Source organism: Phacochoerus africanus, chromosome 12 (genome assembly GCF_016906955.1).
Source record: "Phacochoerus africanus isolate WHEZ1 chromosome 12, ROS_Pafr_v1, whole genome shotgun sequence".
NCBI classification, from domain to species: Eukaryota; Metazoa; Chordata; class Mammalia; order Artiodactyla; family Suidae; genus Phacochoerus; species Phacochoerus africanus.
Window position 1 is genome coordinate 43,593,982 of NC_062555.1, and position 18,654 is coordinate 43,612,635.

At 42.6% G+C, this 18,654-nt stretch overlaps 1 long non-coding RNA gene across 1 annotated transcript; it reads right to left on the reverse strand.

Annotated features, from left to right (window-relative positions):
• Window positions 1-821: 821 nt before the first annotated feature.
• LOC125112855 (uncharacterized) lies at window positions 822-16,701 on the reverse strand. The gene is made up of 6 exons (XR_007131274.1): window positions 16,567-16,701; window positions 14,389-14,620; window positions 12,185-12,267; window positions 9,217-9,884; window positions 6,902-7,072; window positions 822-948 (listed from the first exon to the last, which is right to left on the reverse strand). It is a non-coding gene; the product is annotated as an uncharacterized LOC125112855 (long non-coding RNA).
• Between the last annotated feature and the right edge of the window lie 1,953 nt (window positions 16,702-18,654).

Below are 18,654 nucleotides of genomic sequence, written 5' to 3' on the forward strand. Positions count from 1 at the left end.
TCAGCCTAGGCTTTCATGCCTTTCCAGATGACCCATGCATAATAATTCCTATGCATAGGCCTCAAGCATCCATCACTCACTTTGCAACCGATACTCACAGTTTCTGAAAATGCTAGTCACTGGAGAACCCTATACGTCTTAAATTTCCATCATGAACCCTATGATATTGTTAGCAGTTAATAGCATTTCCCTTCCAGTTATAATGTCTCCTTACAGTTCAACTCTCGGCTCCTCCACTTTCTAAATGTTACTTCAGACAAGATACCTTCGCAAAGCCTCAGACTCCTCAGCTTTAAAACAGGGATAATAGGGGTTCTTATCATGGCTCCATGTAACAAACCTGACTAGTATCCATGAGGACATGGATTTGATCCCTGGCCTTGCTCAGTGGGTTAAGGATCCGGCATTGCCTGAACTGTGGTGTAGGTCACAGTCATGGCTCAGATCCTGCATTGCTGTGGCGGTGGCTGTGGTGTAGGCCAGCAACTGCAGCTCTGATTTGACCCCTAGCCTGGGAACTTCCAAATGCTGCAGCTGTGCCCTCCCCCACCAAAAAAAGACTAAAATAAAATAGAAATAATAATAGAAACTACTAATGGTGAAGATTAAATGAAAAAAAAAATGAGTGTACAGTGGTAGGCACAATAAATTATATCTATTTTTACCCCCCTTTTTTTTTAATAGAACCCATGCTAGGGTTTCCTAAAAGGCTAGAAAGATTTAACAGGTGGAAATTACAGGGAAAGAGACCTCAGTAAGGTGTCCCTTATCAGGAGTCAAGCACTTCCCTGGGAGATGAGGTATCAAGGACCTACCATGTAAGAGATAGCAAGCTCCAGGTAGATATGTCATCTGTCACTGGATATGCTTGCATGTGAGATGGGCAACCACTTTGTGAGAGCAGGAGCATCTTCTACCCCAGAAAAGCAAATACAGTCCAGTCAGGTCCTAAAGGGAAAGGAGAGTGTTAATCAAACTTTAAAGGCTGAATAATCAACTTGCACCCACTTGAATCGATGCAAAGTTGCATGCGGGTCCCTTCATTCTGACAGGTGTCTATATTAATAAAGAAGGATAAGAGCAAAGGGGGAGGGGAGAACAGCTGGAAAATGACATAATTGCCTATTCCAAATTGCTTGAAAGTCTTACCTGAAGACATATACATCATAATTAAGGCCTCTGGGTTCCATTTAAGAAAATGCTGGAACAGCTCCATTGCTCTGCTCCCTGGTACACTCAGAATTTTTTTTCTTGCTATTGCCATAATTATTTTGCTGAGACATGTTAATCATTAGTGGAGGCTCTTAGGCATCACAATATGGAAGGGAAACCGCCTCAGTTCCTGGAGCTTCCTTTTCCATTTATATCAACACTTGAAAGAAGAGGTGGGCACATAAAATGGGAGTGGGGCAGGCAGGGGCACTGTCTGAACAGGCAAGACACAATCCTATCCTACAGTGAGCAGCACTTCAAGCAAGCTAAACCTTTTCCATCTGACAGGCTCCCACTGCCCTCCCTGGAGGACACAGAGAACCTGGGGAATGAGCAGCTGCTAGGCTGAGGAGGTGGCAAGGCAAGCTGACAGTCGCAGGAGAGCATGCGGTTGGTGGGTGAGAACGAACCAGGGGAAGAAAGCTGGCACAGGAAGGAGAGACTGAAAAAGGCCCACAAGTTACATTCTGAGAAGGCAGCCCACCCCACTAGGCACACTACAATATGCTCCCAGATGTCTCCTTTGTGCTATTCATCCGTGGCCTTAGTTCTCAAACTTGTACACGCACAGGATTCACCTGGAAATCTTGTGGAAATGCAGATCCTGATGCAGTAGGTCTGGGGTGGTGCCTGAGAGTCTGCATCTCTACTTAGCTCCCACCCACGTGATGCTGACACTAAGTCTGCCAGAGAGTACAATTTCAATGGCTGTGGACTGAATGAAGGGTAGCAAACTCCTGCCTGGGGGCCAGATCTGGCCAGTTGCCTGCTTTGTAAATGAACTGTGATCCAAACACAGCCACCCCCAATCATTTAGGTATTGTCCAGAGTTAGTCTTGCACCACAATGACAGAGGCAAGTAGTCATGATCCAGAACTTATGGCCCATAAAGCCTACAAGATATTCACCCTCTAGCCCTTTATAGGAAGATGGTTGTCCAAGAAGAAGAAGACCTTTGTGCAAGAGGATACTGGTCTTAAAACTAAGAAAAAAAGGGGAGATGGGGTTGTATTGGGCTGAAGGAACTTGTATTATGGATTTCAACAAATAAAAGTTCTCACTTTGACAACCAAAACAATCATCTTGATGGAGACATAGAGGGGGTTCATCGTCTGTAAAGAAAATTGAAAGAAAAAAAATTCCAGAATTACACGGGTCTAGAGGAAACACTCTGGTCCTTTAGAAAGAGTCTATGAGACTGAACAGCAGAACAAATAAAATCTTGTGTGTTGTCTGAAGTTGATCATCAATTAAGTTCAGAAGCAGAGAAGTTTGTGAAGCCTTCTTAGTTCAGTTGAAAATAACACGTTTCTCCTCTCCACTACTTCATCAGGGGGTTGGGGGGGTTGCCCTTTTTATTGAAGTATAGTTGGCTTACAATATTTTAATTTCAGGCATAAAACATAGTTCATCATGGGTTTTTTAGCTGCTCGGAGGGAAGTGATACCAACAATCCGGTCTTAATTTCATCTGACACAGCATCTTTGCAAAATTAATTTCACTTGCAATATAACATGTGCTCTTGGAGTTTCCATTGTAGCTCAGCAGTAACAAAACCAACTAGTATCCATGAGGACATGGGTTCGATCCCTAGCCTTGCTCAGTGGGTTAAGGATCCAGTGTTGCCGCGAACTGTGGCATAGGTTGCAGATATGGCTCAGATCTGGCATTGCTGTGGCTGTGGTGTAGGCCGGCAACTTCAGCTCCGATTTGACCCCTAGCCTGGGAACTCCCATATGCTGCATGCGCAGCCCTTAAAAAAGCAAAAACAAGCAGAAAAAAAAATGTGCTTTTCATACTAATCCTCCTTACAAGTAAACCAATTCACTTTGATGCAAGGAAGCAATGGTGTAAAGTCTTCTCTCAAAGAGTGCACAATCAGACAGTCATGGAAATAAGCATCAACATGGTGTAAGAAATGCTAATAAAAGATATATGGTTCAGAGAAAAGCCTGGGCTGCAGGGACTGCCATTTCAGAATTTGCCTTATGGATCTTTATTTTTTGTTGTTGTTGTTGCTCTTTTGCTTTTTGGCCACACTCATGGCATGCAGAAGTTCCCACGACAGGGACCGAACCCATGCCAGGGCAGTGATCTGAGCCACCGCAGTGACAACAGCAGATTCTTAATCTCCAAGCTGCCTCAGAACTCCACCTTACAGATCTTTAAATTGAGCGAGGAGCTTATAAGAAATGAGAAGATGGTTACCACAAAAATGGTAACGGAACCAGAATCTGAAAGGAAAAAAAATAAAGTCCATCGTAGCAGTGTACAGAGAATGTTCTTATGCGGTAGAAATTCTCCTCATGTTGGAAATAAGAAAATTGAGGCTCAGAAATAATACAGATTGATGACTGAAGGTCGAATCCATACTGAAGTCTTATAACTCCAAACATTGGTTCTTTCCACTACTACATTAGCTTTTCAATGATGATTTTTTTTCCCCAAGGGTAATGTGGGATTATAATGTCAGTTATGATGAAGAAGAAGACAAACATTTATACATGTTTTCTAGAGATCCCAGAAATAAACCCAGGCTCCTACAGTCAATTAATCTTTGACAAAGAAGGCAAGAATATAAAATGGGAAAAAAGCCTTTTCAGCAAGTAGTGCTAGGAAAATTGGACAGCTACATGTAAACCAATAAAACTAGAACACACCCTCACACCATGCACAAAAATAAATTCAAAATGGCTTCAAGACTTAAACATAAGACATGATACCATAAAACTCCTAGAAGAGACAAATGGTAAGGAAAACATTCTCTGACATAAATCGTACAAATGTTTTATTAGGTCAGTCTCCCAAAGTAACAGAAATAAAAGCAAAAAGAAACCAATGGGACCTAATCAAATGTACAAGCTTTTGCACAAGAAAGGAAACCATAAACAAAACGAAAAGACAACCTACAGACTGGGAGAAAAGATTTGCAAATTATGTAAGCAACAAGGGCTTGGTCTCCAAAATGCATGGTTTCTATGTGCCAAACTCCATCATTCAAAGAGCTAGCACCAACAGATGTTACATAGAATAGATTATTGGATGTTACATACAAACAGATTTTAGTGCAATGTATTAAAATCTTTCAAATATTCTTCGGAGCTGTCCAGAAAAAAAAATAATAATAATGGCAGCTCTCTTTCTCTTTAAGGGAAACGTGCCTATACTGATGCTACAAGAGGTTCTGCAGCAGAGATTGCTTTGTGTTGGCTGAGAAGTCAGAATGTATGGCTTCTTGAATCCCCAACTCCTTCCCATCTCTTCCCAAAAGGTCAAGGCCTTTCCCAAGGCCACAGATTTATTCAGTGGCTCCACCAAGGCTAGAACATACAACTCCCAGTTCCTTCCTCTACCTCCCTCTCCAGTGGGGCTATTAATATCAGGTGTAAAGGATGGGATGCTTGATGAAGAAGGTAGCATTGTATTCCCAGGAGTGGACTGGAGGTCAGGACAGACAAGAATATGTAAATAGTCATAATTCTCAGTAGAACCCTGTGAGGGCCTGACTGAGCCTCATTTGAGCAACTGGGAGATTTCCACATCCTCTCAGTCACTAAGGTAACATTCTCTGGTTACTGTTTTGATCCAGTTAGACCTGTTCTTGAGGACATTATTTCAGGTACCACTCAAATAGCTTGCATTATGCTTGGGCCATATTTCACTGCTCTTTCTTTTTTTTTCTAATTCCAATACCATTAAACACAGCTTCCTCTATCACAGTAATTTAGCGATGGAATATGTATGAGGAAGCAGAGTGAGTATAAAAACAAGATACAGTGAAACCCCAGGGGATAATGTGGTCTTTTATTCTACAGCATATTGTAATGTTTTACAATATCATGGATACAGTCACATGTTGTCTTTACCGAATCACCTATTAACTCAAGGCACTACGCAATGTAATTTAAGAAGCACTTACTATGCATCCCAACTCTGAGCCTAGTTCCCCACCAGGCATGTGAGTAAAAGAAAAGTATAAAATAATGAGTTTGGTACTATAATCTCAGGGGGGTTTACACTCAGGGAGATTTGCAAGCATGCAACACAGTGCTAGAGAAAACCGCAGCATCTAAAATAGAGGGCCAAAAGATGTAGAATAGATAATGAGGACCACAAGAGGGAGATTCCATACTGAACAGGGGTTTTAATAACATTAATTTTCATGTTTCAGCCACGTTACCAATTGCCCACACTACCCCTGATAATCAATTAATTTCTCCTCTCTTGACAGCCACCCATATGTGCCTCTGTTGTCATGCCACATAATTGGGACACAAGAACCATGTCCGTCTGAATGAGATTAGCTGATCGACTGTGGCTACGTTATGATTTTAATCCTCGTTCCCTGTAATGCCTCTATAATGCAAAACCTAATGATTTTTTTCTTCTTTAACCTGCATCATCTCCAGAAGTGGTGCATCTGATTCAGTCTCTAACGTAAGGTAAGCAGTGTGGTTTGGAGGTCAGCACAGCAGGTTAGAAAGCAACAGAAGCAGCTGTGCAGCCAAACAAAGTGCTTAAGATTCTTCTGAAACTGACTTTAGTTTTCAGTACCAGAAAAAAAAAAAAAAATCAAAGGCACTGGTAGTCCTCACCCATGTGCTAAATATAGATTTTCATAAGCTCGTCAAACATAGCTCTAAGAGCTAGTTTATCTTGAGGTTAACCTCCGATGAGAAATCCATGTTTAATTAATTTCAGTCAAGTTAAGAGGTGGCAGATAGGCTCCTTTTTTTCTATGTTTAATTAGAATCATATTACCAGGAGGTCATACGTTCATTTACTTAGCAAATATTTGTTTAACTATCAAAAGCCCTTTTTTTTTTTAACTAAAGCAAAATTCCCTAGCGAATTCTGAGTTGTATTAACTTTCTTAATTTTAAACATTTACCTAATTCCCAGTGATCCCGCCCTTGCCTTGTGTATTTGAAGAAATTTACCTCAAAATTATTTGCCACTCGTGACCACTTTCTGTTTAGCGACAATGCCAAACCCGTGCCTTTGGAATATGCTAGGTGACTTTGGCATAGTGAGGCAACATTATAGATTATGTGAATCTTTAGGCTGGAAAACTTTCACCAACTACGATGAAAGGGCTTTTTTCCTCCAACTAAGGGCTTTGTCCTTAAATTGGTAATTTAATCCTCATCACAGCATACTAGGTTGTTTTTGTTTTTTGTTTTTTGTTTTTTTTTTTTATTGTAGTTGTTGCTGTTGTTCCTCAAGATCCCTGGCTCTCAGGCCTTGCCTGTGCTTTGGAATCACCTGAAAACTTTAAAAGCTACTGATATCTCATGTTCCCTCCTAAAGAGACTGATTCAATTGATTTGGGGTCAGCCCTGATTTTAAGTACCCTACGGGTTTCCAACCTGCAGCCCGGAATGAGAACCAGCACTCTACCGTATGATGCAACCACCCTCGTGGCCACTGAGTAAAGGTCAGAATCCCGAACGTGGTTGTCAGCACCCCCAGAGGTCTGGTCTCTGCTTCTATCTCACCCCCTCTTCCCAGCCCCTCAGCAGTGCCCTTGCCTGCATTCAGTTCTGATGCTGCTCTTGGACAAGCGTCGAGTTCCTCTGCTGGAATACTCTTGCCCCACCTCTTCCGTTTGGGTTGACGTGTCGCCTCCTTAAGTACATTCTGCCCTCACCCCATGACCCTCATCCTAAAACAGGTTTTGCTGCCATACCTGACACCTTACTTGTCCATCATGGAAACCGGCAGGGCACTGGCATCAGGAACCTTGTCTGTCTCCTTTACTGCTCTGTCTCCAGGACCTAGCATGGTGTCCAGTACACAACGGGAGCTCAGTAATTCTTTGTTATTGAGTCGGTCAGGAACAAGAAACCACACCAGGAATCTAGACAGGAAAAAAAAAACTTTACATACAAAAATTCATAACTAGTGAAAAGTGACTGTTAAATGGGTTGAAGAGAACTCATAGCAAATGTTGGGAGCAGTTACACCCCTAGGTGAAAAGAGAGTACCCAAGAATGAAACAAAAAGCATGGAAGAGCACCAACTCACTCTTGAGGCTGAGAGGTTGACCTCATAGAAGAGGTACAGCTGCAAGCTGCTGAAGAGCAAGAAACTTCATTGGGTGTCCTGGGCTGGAGCTAATCTGCAGGGGGCAAGTGGTGGGGTACTGGTGAAAGTCATTGGGGTGCCACAGGGTGAAGCTGGCCCGCTGGAAGCTGCCCACCCATGGGGTGCCAACAAATTGTAGCTGGTCTGCAGGAAGACTTGGACTGGGGTGCTGGAGAATTTCACTGGAAATTAAAATCCACTAGGCCACCCACTCACTGGCCAGCGGCTGGGCAGCTGAAAGAAGTTCAGAGCGTCTTACTTTGCTCTGCCTGCAAGGTCTCTCTAGCGCCCTCTATTGACGAAACCTAACATTGAACCAGCTCTCAAAGGGGAAGTGTTTATAGGGTTCACCCCAAATCACAAAGAGCCGCAGATTTGGAGCAGAGACGTAATCATTTGATAACTAGCACTGTTATTTATAAATAGATACCTAGAAATACAAAGGTATAAATATCTCCAGTGAAAACAAAGAAAATGTAAAACCTTTCACAAATGTGAGAAGCAACAGTATGCTCTAAAGGAAAGATGAAAGCTTGAAATTCACTTGCTTTTACTGCATGTCTTATTACTCCTTTTTCGCTAGTCACAATTCAAAGCCTCCACCATACTGATGATGGCCATTTCACCTTCCCCTATTAGAGTTGTACCTCTCTCTCCATAAATCTGAAAAGCCGTGTAACTTGGACAAAGGCAAATCTTAGATTAGAAATCTGGTGGCTTTGTTTATCTGCAAGATGATCATTAAATCCTTTCGATCCCACTTTTCAGGAGATACTGGTAGCTATTTGCAAGCAGTGAGAAAGTATCAACCAGAGAAAATAAATTAATCAGGATATTGCTTGTCACACTTTCATATCATTAAGGATGTGCGAGTGCCAAATGAAAGCTTTGATGCAAAAATTAGAGCACAGAATTGCGAGATTCTTTTGATCCTTCATCAGGGCTTGTAACTTCTGTGGAACATCAACTGTGGCAAAGAATCATTAGTCTTCTGCTGTGTTTAAACTTCTGCTTTATTTAATAAGCAAACAGTGAAAATAAAATGCACATAACAGGAAGATGCTCTTTAGCTGGTGTCAGGGACTGAATAAATAACCATCAATTCCAGTTTCTCCTTTCTATCCAATCAAGTGCTTGACTCAGAAGCAAGTGAATTTCTGAAAGCAATTAACTTTGCTTAAACATACTCATGTATCTCGGGGGGTGCAATTTATGGCACACCGCTTTTGGAAACCTTTCCAAGGAACAATTAAACAAAATGCATAAATAAGGGAATAATCCGATATATAGAAAAAGCTTTATTCTAAAGATACCCGCCACACAATATTTATAAACCACCCTCATCCCAGCAAAGAAACCAAATGACTAACAAGAGGAGAAATGTGGTACCATCTCATGATACAGGCATTAAGAAGGCTATGCAGGAGTTCCCATCATGGCTCAGCACTTAACAAACCCAACTAGTACCCATCAGGATGCGGGTTTGATCCCTAGCCTCGCTCAGTGGGTTAAGGATCTGGCACTGCTGTGAGCTAGGGTGTAGGTCACAGACATGGCTCAGATCTCACATTGCTGTGGCTGTCACAGAGGCCAGTGGCCATAGCTCCGATTGGACCCCGAGCGTGGCAACCTCCATATGCCACTGGTACAGCCCTTAAAAGACAAAAAAAAAAAAAATGTTATGCAAAAGACTTAGAAACAACACAAAGAAATAGTTATTTTAAAATAATCTTGTATTAAATGACAAAAAGTAGAGACAAAATCATGTCCCACTGCAACTTAAAAGCTCATGGCAGAAAGCCTGGAAAGCTAGGGTAATTTTCTAGAAAGAGAGGCACTAGATTTAAAAAATGAAGTAAATTAAAAATACTGGTAGGGTGCCAGACTGCCCTCCAAAAAAGTGTGCATCACACTTACTTTTCCATTGACGCTGTACTTTCCGTACTCTCTACGTGTTCAACAGTGTACACAGATAATGCCTACACAGGGAGAAATCGCTTTTAGATTTTGCTTTAAAACTTCTTGAGTCCAGTCTTAGAGATAGCACCAATACTTAGATCAACTGAATAAGAGCAGTATAATTGTCTCCTTCGTTTATAGCTCCCATATTTCCTCAAAGATCATGGTTGGGATGTCAAGCTGTGCATAATTCATCCAATCACCATACTTACTTGAGCAAATATATGTACAAATTGCTAAATGAGCAGCTGTGGGGGACACAAAAATATATCAGAACTGAATTCAACACTTAAATAATTTAACAGTCTCATACACATTAATAACTATGAAACTAAGTGTCAGAATCACCAGGGAGGAAAGGAGACTACAGGTGTTCACTGTGATTTGGGAAGTGTCTAGACAGGTGGTAGCCACTCTCAGGGGACCCTGGGAAATCTCTTGCTCGAAACGCCAAGGAAATCACAGCAGAGCCTGAAGAGTGAAGTTCGATGTTCTCACCTTTGTTTTTCAAAATGAAAATCATCCTTCAAATTCCAGAATGCTTTCCATTGCTCACCTTTCAATCATAAGCGTCATAGGATTACCTTTCCTGAGCAGATATTAGACTCCAGACAGGATGCTTGATTCTAGGAATATAAACATTAAATTTAAAGATAAGATTTAAAAAAAAATGTTCCTAATCTTAAGGTGTTTACGCATACACTCTGATGAAAGAAAGAGTCAAATAATCAGAAAATCAAAATTCAGTCTGAGTAAATATCTAGAAGTGGAAGAGCTGAATCACATGATAGAGGTCTATTAAAATTTTTGAAAAACATCTAAACTACTCTAATAGCTGGGTAAGGATATCTTGTTTTGACTTAACTTTTCTCTAATGCTGAGCATCTTTTCATGTGCTTTTCCGGATGCTTATCTGACATCTCCATATCTTACTTTATGAAGTGTCTGTTCAAATCTCTCCATGTCTCTATTGGTTTGTTTTCTTATGACTGGCTTCTCAGGGATCTTTATATATTCTGGATGAAAGTCCTTTTTCAGATCTATGCTTTGCAATTATCTTCTTGTCTATGGCCTGTCTTATCATTCTTTTAACTTGTACATGAATGTTCATGGCAGCTTCATTTGTAATAGAATAGAAACAGTACAAATGTCCAGTAACAGGTGACTAGATAAACAAATTATAGCATACCCATACAATGGAATACTCACTGATAAAAAGTAATAAAACCCTGAGATATGCAACACTGATGAGTGTCAAAATAATTATGCTGAGTGAAAGAAGCCAAATTTTAAAAAAAAATTCCACAGTGAATCATTCTATTTACATAAAACTCTCAAAAATGCAAGTGAATCCACAGTGACAGAAAGCAGATCAGTGGTTGCTTGAGACCAGGCGTGGGTGTGGGGCAAGGAGGGACTTAGAAAGGGACATAAGGAAACTCTGGGAAGAGATGGATATGTTGATTAACCTAATTGTAATGACGGTTTTACAGGTTATTCATATAACTTATCAGATTGTAGAAGTTAAATATGTACATCCACTGTATCTCAATAACTATTAAAAATGCAATTTGGGGAGTTCCTGTTGTGGGTCAGAGGGTTAAGAACCCAACATAGTGACTATGAGAATGTGGGTTCAATGCCAGGCCTTACTCAGTGGGTTAAGGATCCAGTATTGCCACAAGCTGTGGTGTAGGTGGCAGATATGGCTCAGCATAGGTCCCAGAGGCAGCTTCCATCCCTGTTACCTGTTGCTGTGGCTGAGGTGTAAGCCAGCAGCAGCAGCTCCAATTCGAACCCTAGCCCAAGAACTTCCATATGCCATGAAAAGAAAAAAAAAAACAGAAAAAGATGCAACACAGAGGAAAGGAACTGCAGATTCTTCTGCTTCTCCTCACAAAGAAAGGCGTGAACAGCTGGTTTTGAGATGGTTTCAGGAATATAAGCCCTCTCCGAGTTCACGTCACCTGCAGTGATGATGCTGAGGAACCAGGATATTAAAAGCACCATGGCTGGTGCACCCGGGGCAAGCCTGACCCCAAGAGGTCCAGCCTTCCAACCACACAAACCAAGGAAGGACATCCCAGGCTAGCACATTAGTAGCATGGGGGGGTTCTGCTTCCTTATCAAATTGCTGATTCGATGATTACTTTAACGGTAAAAGTTCAATAAGTCAACTCAAATAAACTCTTTGCTAAGATGTGTTAGAAGTGAGAAGAGAGGAGTCTGGGTCAAGCGCAGCCATGTCTTTGATGTAATTCTGCCACTCCACTCAGGTCACCCTGGCCACCTTGCAAGAGTTGCTAGCCAATACAGAACAAAGGATGCCACCAAGCCCAATTCCAAAATCGAGAGCCCATGTGCACCTTCCCTGGAGATAGAGCAGCAAAGCGCCTCTGATGCAAACTCTGCCACTCAGAAGATGTGATCGTGAATTGTCCTGTGCCTCAATTTTTCTATGCTGTAAAATGCAATTACAGGGACCTTATAACAACAAGTATTTATTCAATACAAGGCACAGAGCCCTGGAGGGGGGAAAAAAATATTGCCTTCTTTCCATGCCAGGGAAGGTGCCAAGGCTTGGTTGAATCCTCTGAGAAAGCGCTAGTGTGACCTGGCTGGTCCACAGACACCACGCTGCTGGGCACACTGGAAGGGGCATCAGTTGGGCCAGGTTAGTTCACATCACCCACCCTGTTTTTTTTTTATTTTTTAGAGAAACAGAGAATCCTCATCACTATTGGATGCGTCCTCATTCAGACCCAAACATATAGATTTCCTCGGGCTCTTTAATTGTGGAAGCAATTTTAAACTCTGTCCACAGTGGCCTTATTAACCCAGATGGTGTTAATGTGCCCAGTTCCCTACTTAGCTTCAATGTTTCCTTTGCATGAAACAGGGGTTGACTCCTTATTCCAAGTCTTACCACGGTCCGCTCTGAAGACACGCTTTCTCCCAGCGACGACCTGCGTGGTATGCAGATGAGCTCGTGGAGATGAGCTGAGATCCCTGAGGAAGCAGAATAATGGAGTTGAAAGAAGCCCGCAGCCCACACATCTGCCTGTATCCAGAGGGCCAGAGCCCATTAAGGAACGCACAACTCACACTGTGTTTCGATATTGCTGTGCTTCCAGACTGCTTCCTGGTAAATACAGCCCCTGACAGTCACCTGTAATTGATTACCCAGCCTTGTCCAGCAGCTTCTATTGTTTTTATCTATAATGAAACTGAGAACTCGATTCTCAACAACCTCCCTGGTCTCTCAGAGGCAATTTCATAAAATTAAAGTTCTTCTCCTATGAAAACTTCTTCTCCCAAAGTGCAAGGGTTTGAATCATGCCAGGCCTGGTGACAGACTGGGAGGTACTGGGTGGGCTTACATGGGTTCTGACTGCTTGATGAGGGAGGGAAGATAAACTACCATTTCTTGAGCACTTACTAGGTACAAATCCCTGTACTGGGAGCTATACATACATGTAGTCTGTGTATACACACACACATACATATACACACACACATACACACATATACCAGTATATATGTAGTATGTATATATACATGTGTGGTATATATACCTATGTATTTTTTACACATGGTTTTCTATTATTTCACACTTGCTATCAAGTGGATTCCCCAAGAAGCAGACTCTAAGATGAAAACTAGGAGTTCTCGTTGTGGCATGGCAAAAACGAATCCAACTAGCATCCATGAGGATACAGGCTCATTCCCTGGCATTTCTCAGTGGGTTAAGGATCCAGCACTGCCATGAGCAGTGGTGTAGGTCACAGACGTGGCTCAGATCTGGTGTTGCTGTGGCTGTGGTGTAGGTCCGCAGCTGCAGCTCTGATTCAACCCTTAGCCTGGGAACTTCCATAGGCCATGGGTGTGGCCCTAAAAAGCAGAAAGGAAGGAAGGAAGCAAAGTGGAGTTCAGGTAAGTTCTGCGAGATGCAGAACCTGTGGCTATGGAGGGTTGGAGGGCCAACTATACTATGCATCTTATATAAGGAACTTGAGCATCCCTGGATTTCAGTGTGTGTGTGTATAAACCCTTGTCCATTTTTATTTTCCTAGCCAGCCTCAGAGAAGGGAGCTGCCAGCAGCATCTTGCAGCACAATGAAAGCCATTACCTATCACTGAGCTAGCTAGAAAGAGTACAAGTTGTGGGTCGCACTTAAATCTTGCTCTGCCTCTCACTTGCCACAGGACCTAAGGCCAAGAGTATGTTTCCTTCAGACTAACATGGAAAAATGGAAGAGGCGCTGCAGGAGGATTAGTGTGGCTCACCAATGCAGAAGCACGTAGTCAGGCCCATGTGTTCCTTTCTCAATGATCTCTCTAGAACTCTCAGGCTGTGTAGGCATGCACACAGTACACATGAGCTGGAAACTACTATGCACAAAATTCTCATCCATGACTGACCAAAAGCATAAGACCTGAGCAGGTTTTCTTTGGGCCCCTCTTCATTCTCTGAAAGCATCCACTTTGGAACACCTGTTTCTCTCCTGGATCTTCTATCTTCCTTCCCTGTCCTTTTCTCTCTCCTCATCTCTGTTCTCCTTTCCTCCTCTCCCCACCAAATGCTTCCTCCTTTCAGACAAAGATGCTTTGGGGACAAAGAAGCCCCCAGTCAGAGACTCTCTGTCCCCAAAGTATCTTGGTGACCTCCACAGTCCAGAGCCTGAAGGACCTCCTGTCATGATGACAGCCCCGAGAGGGAGATTGGCCTTCTGGAAGGCTGGACCACCGTTACTACGTAGACTTAGTATCAAAATGCTTAGTAGCAGTTTTGTTTCTCTGAAACCACTTCCTCGCATGTGTGTAACAGCCCATTTAAGAATGGAGGCTACTGATTTGAGATGAGGTGTCATCCTACATGACCCCTCCTGGCCCATTCAAAGCTCACGAAGACCGGAGAGGTACTGATACCCGGAGGGCAGCCGGTAATCACAGACATGACTTCCTCTGGTTCCACCCAATTACTGCCAGCACCTTGTTTCTCCAACGATCGACGTGCAATTTTCCATGCCTGTTTTCCTTTCCTGGTCTTTGTCTATTTATTGGCTGCAAAATCAATGTATGCACTCTATTCTTGCACCTCATGAATCTGAGAAAATTGAGGGAACTCACATTTCTGTGGCGCAATTCCCTGAAAAGCTGCAAGGTCTAGCTGCAATCCAAGCATGTCGTTTACCACAGCCTTGTTTCCATTTCTCTCCAGTGGAACAGCAACGGGGATGGGGCGCTTATATGGAGTGGTTTCTGGGTGTCAGGCACTGGGCTAAGTCGTTTTCTCAACCATCTGAGAGGCTGACAACATCACCCTTATTCTTGAGAGGAGGAGAAGGGAGACTAAGCTGCCCTGTTGAAAACAAATATAAATTGAATTGGAATGAAATATCTTCCAAGGAGCAGATACATAAGGTATTACGGTGGAAAGATCATGGGCCTCAGAACAGATAATCGTGAGTTTAAATTCCAGGTACCCATCAATGGAATACTTGAGGGAAGCTGCTTCACCTGAAACTGAAGCCTCAGTTTTCTCAGCTCTAAAATGGGAACAATAAATTCTATTATACAAGGGGTACTGTGGGAGTCATCCTGGGAGTAACAGAGTCGGGACCATAATAAAAATCTCTGCAAGTGTGTACTACCTCCCTGCTTTCTTTCTACCTTCCTTTCTTTCTTTATTTACTTTTGTCTTTTTTAGGGGAGCACCCACAGCACATAGACGTTCCCAGGCTAGGGGTCCAATCGGAGCTGTAGCCACCAGCCCATACCACAGCCACAGCAATGCCAGATCCGAGCAACCTACACCACAGTTCATGGCAATGCCAGATCCTCAACCCACTGAGTAAGGCCAGGGATCGAACCTGTGTCCTCATGGATACTAGTCAGATCTGTTTCTGCAGAGCCACAATGGGAACTCTTACCTCTCCTCTTTTATGACTGACATGAGCACACATAAAGAATATGAGAATACGGATAAATAGATATAGATACTGTCAGACACTTTGACTATGTTATTACATAACCCAGCAAGCTGGACTTCCAGAGGAATGCTCATGGCTGTGTGGTAACCAATTTTTAAAATATGTATTTATTACCCAGACACCCTCTAGGGCCATTACAGTCTCACAGAAATCTATCTCAGTTCACAGACCATTGGCCCAAGTAATCATTAAAAGCTAATAAGAGTGTGTTTTGTCAGTTCTGTTGTCATGCATGAGTACTACATCTTTGCACTACAAATCTTGCAACGTTTGGGGGTTTTTGTTTTTGTTTTTTTTTCCCCCTAACTCATTACATATTTCTGCAGTGGATTTTTAACTTCCTTCTGTGGCCTTTTGTTTATTTGTTTGTTTAAGAGCAAGAATGAGTCAACTCTGATAACCCATCTCCCCTGCAGAGAGCCTGCTCATCTGCATGAGCCAGCCCCACACCCTATGTGTCCTGTGCTGGAGTGTTCCCCAGGCTGGATCTCTAGTCCCAGGCAAACTCACACCCTTGAAAATAACGGCTTAAAATAGGAATGCTGACACCACCTTTACTCCAACAGCACAAATGCAGGGCTGTAATTTTCTATGCTACTTAATCGCCTGATACAAAAACCTCTGTGGCTCAAGGGAATTCTTCATCCAGTCCAGAGGAGGGAGAAAAAAAATCCTCTCAAGGATGTAATAAGTTAACCAACCAAATTAGCATGTAGTCGGGTTTTGTGGCTCTTATCAACCACATTAACCCCAGGGCTCTCCAAGGCTAATATCTTTAGTTGTGGTGCTTTTTGCTTGCTGTCTCCAGACCACTAACCTTATTTCTCTATGGGGGAATGGAAAGCTCTGTTCTTTGCAAATCTCCCTCTGATTTCCATTCTTTTTAGTGGCAGTAAGCCTTTGGTTTCCAAGGTCAGATGAGCTAAGCCCCTTCCAGAGGAGCTTACTTCTGACTGACACGATAAGAGGCTACTCTTTTCAGCAGACGCTTGCATGGGCGTCATTAAAACCCCTCTCCCTCATTTGAAAGGCAACTTTCTTTTCCAAGCCATTTTGTGGGCCTCAGAAAAGACGCACGGAGCAGCAGCGCCACCTGCTGGTTTTTCCTGCATCATTTTTACAGCAATGTGGTCTTTCTCTGCTTTAGCATTTGAGCATGAAGTCCACTCACTTTGGAACTCTCACCTACATGAAGGCCAAAACTGGAATATCTTTAACAGCCTTTTTTTTTAGCTCCCTTTCCGATGAGTCTAAAACTTAAGGTCTAAGTTTTGAGATGGAGGGAGAAGTAGGAAAGTCATGATTGGAAACATACGAAATGCTTCTTGTCAATTCCTGACGGCATCTTCTCCCAGGCTCCTGTGGGCGTTTCTGTTCAACGTGATGTGTGTCATGTTGGCTGATCTGGGCCTATCTGCATAGTTGACACCGTGGCATATGGGCAGCTTCTGCTTCTGCATCAGAGTGGGAAGACAATGATCCAATATGTAATTTTTGCCTCGTGCGGGTAAATACAAACATAATATCATGACAAAAATGCTTCAAAATAGGAAATGCATCTGACACAATGGGTGGCTTAGTGATCATCTGGGCCACGTGGCTGGGGCTGCCCAGGGGGCCAAGGTCACAAATCTAAACCCAAGGGCACATTTAGAAAAGCTCTGTTCCATAGGGAGAAAGAAATGACAGCTAAGGATGCAAGATGCATTCATGTAAATAGGCTGTCCCATTTAATCCCACTCACTAATCAATGAGGTAGGCATCACTACCTCCATTTATAGCCATGGAAACTGAGGTTCAAGAGATTAAGCCCTTGTCCAAAGTTGTAAGCCAGCAAGGGCCAATCCTGAAATACAGATCCCTATCTGTTTGGATTCAAACCTTGTGTTCTCAACAGCATAAATATGCCTTTGTGCCCACTGGGCTGTCTTGAAAACTGGCCCCCAATCACTGAGGCATCACATGAGGAGGGTTGAAGCATGTTTCAATGATGTTCTATGTAGAATATGACACAGGCAGTAGGCAAAGGGGCCAGAATACAAAGGATGGCAGCCAGGAAAACAAGATGCCACTCAAGATATGGCAGAAATTAGGACTTCTACAGTCTATGGCATTGAGAGATTCAAGACAATTTAATTCTGATCACAAAGGTTACAGGAACCCCAATAACATCTGAGTTACATGGGGCTGAGATGATACAATTTTGTCAGGTTTTATAGGCTCTCATCCCCCAGTGTGCAGTGGTTGATGGCTGTTTGACCATGTGCCCTCATAAGGCTTCCCAGAGATTCTAGAGACCATTCTGCAAAACTGCATTCAAAAAAGATACATGCACCCCTATATTCATAGCAGCACTATTTACAACAGCCAAGACGTGGAAACAACCTAAATGTTCATCGACAGAGGAGTAGATCCAGAAGATGTGGTACATATACACAATGAAAGACTAGTCATCCATAAAAAAAGAATGAAATATTGTCATTGGCAGCAACATGGATGCAACTAGAGAGTCACATACTAAGTGAAATAAGTCAGAAAGAGAAAGACAAATACCATATGATATCACTTACACATGGAATCTAAAATATGGCACAAATGAACCTATCTATAGGACATAAAGTCTGACAGACACAGTGAACAGATTTGTGGTTGCCAAGAGGGGGTGGGGGAGGGAATGGGATGGACTGGGAGTTTGGGGGTGGTAGACGCAAACTATTACATTTAGAATAGATAAGCAATGAAGTCCTACTGTACCGCATAGGGAACTATATCCAATCTCTTGGGATAGGCCATGATGGAAGATAATATAAGAAAAGGGATGTGTGTGTGTGTGTGTGTGTGTGTGTGTGACACACACATACATATATATATATATGACACATGCATATGATTTGATCGCTTTGCTGTACAGCAGAAATTGATACAACATTGTAAATCAAGTGTAATTTTTTTTTAAGTTATCTACAAAAAGAAAAAAAGTCCCAACTTGCTTGTCTCTCCTGCCTAGAGGTCTGATGGATCTGGTCCAGGACACGGACCACCACAGCGTTGGCAGGAACAATGGCTGGGTTTGCCCAAAGCAGGAAAGTTCGGAACAGGGAGACTTGTACACTAATGACCTCTGACAGCTAAACTAACTGCAGCCGAGGCTGCTGCAGCCAAGGAAAGCTTTTCAAAATGCGGAAATACTTACTGTGTTATATATAGTAAACAGGTGAGCCTGATGTGCACAACTGGCAAGTCAGAATTTTTTAAATCTAACAAAATCTCAGGGGAGATTCTTTTCCCAAGAACTAAATAAGATCCAGATCTTTGCCCACTCATCCCATGTGGGCTTGTGCACTTGTGTCAGAAGAGTCATTAACAAGTAGAAATTGATGGGAGTTCCCACTGTGGCTCAGCA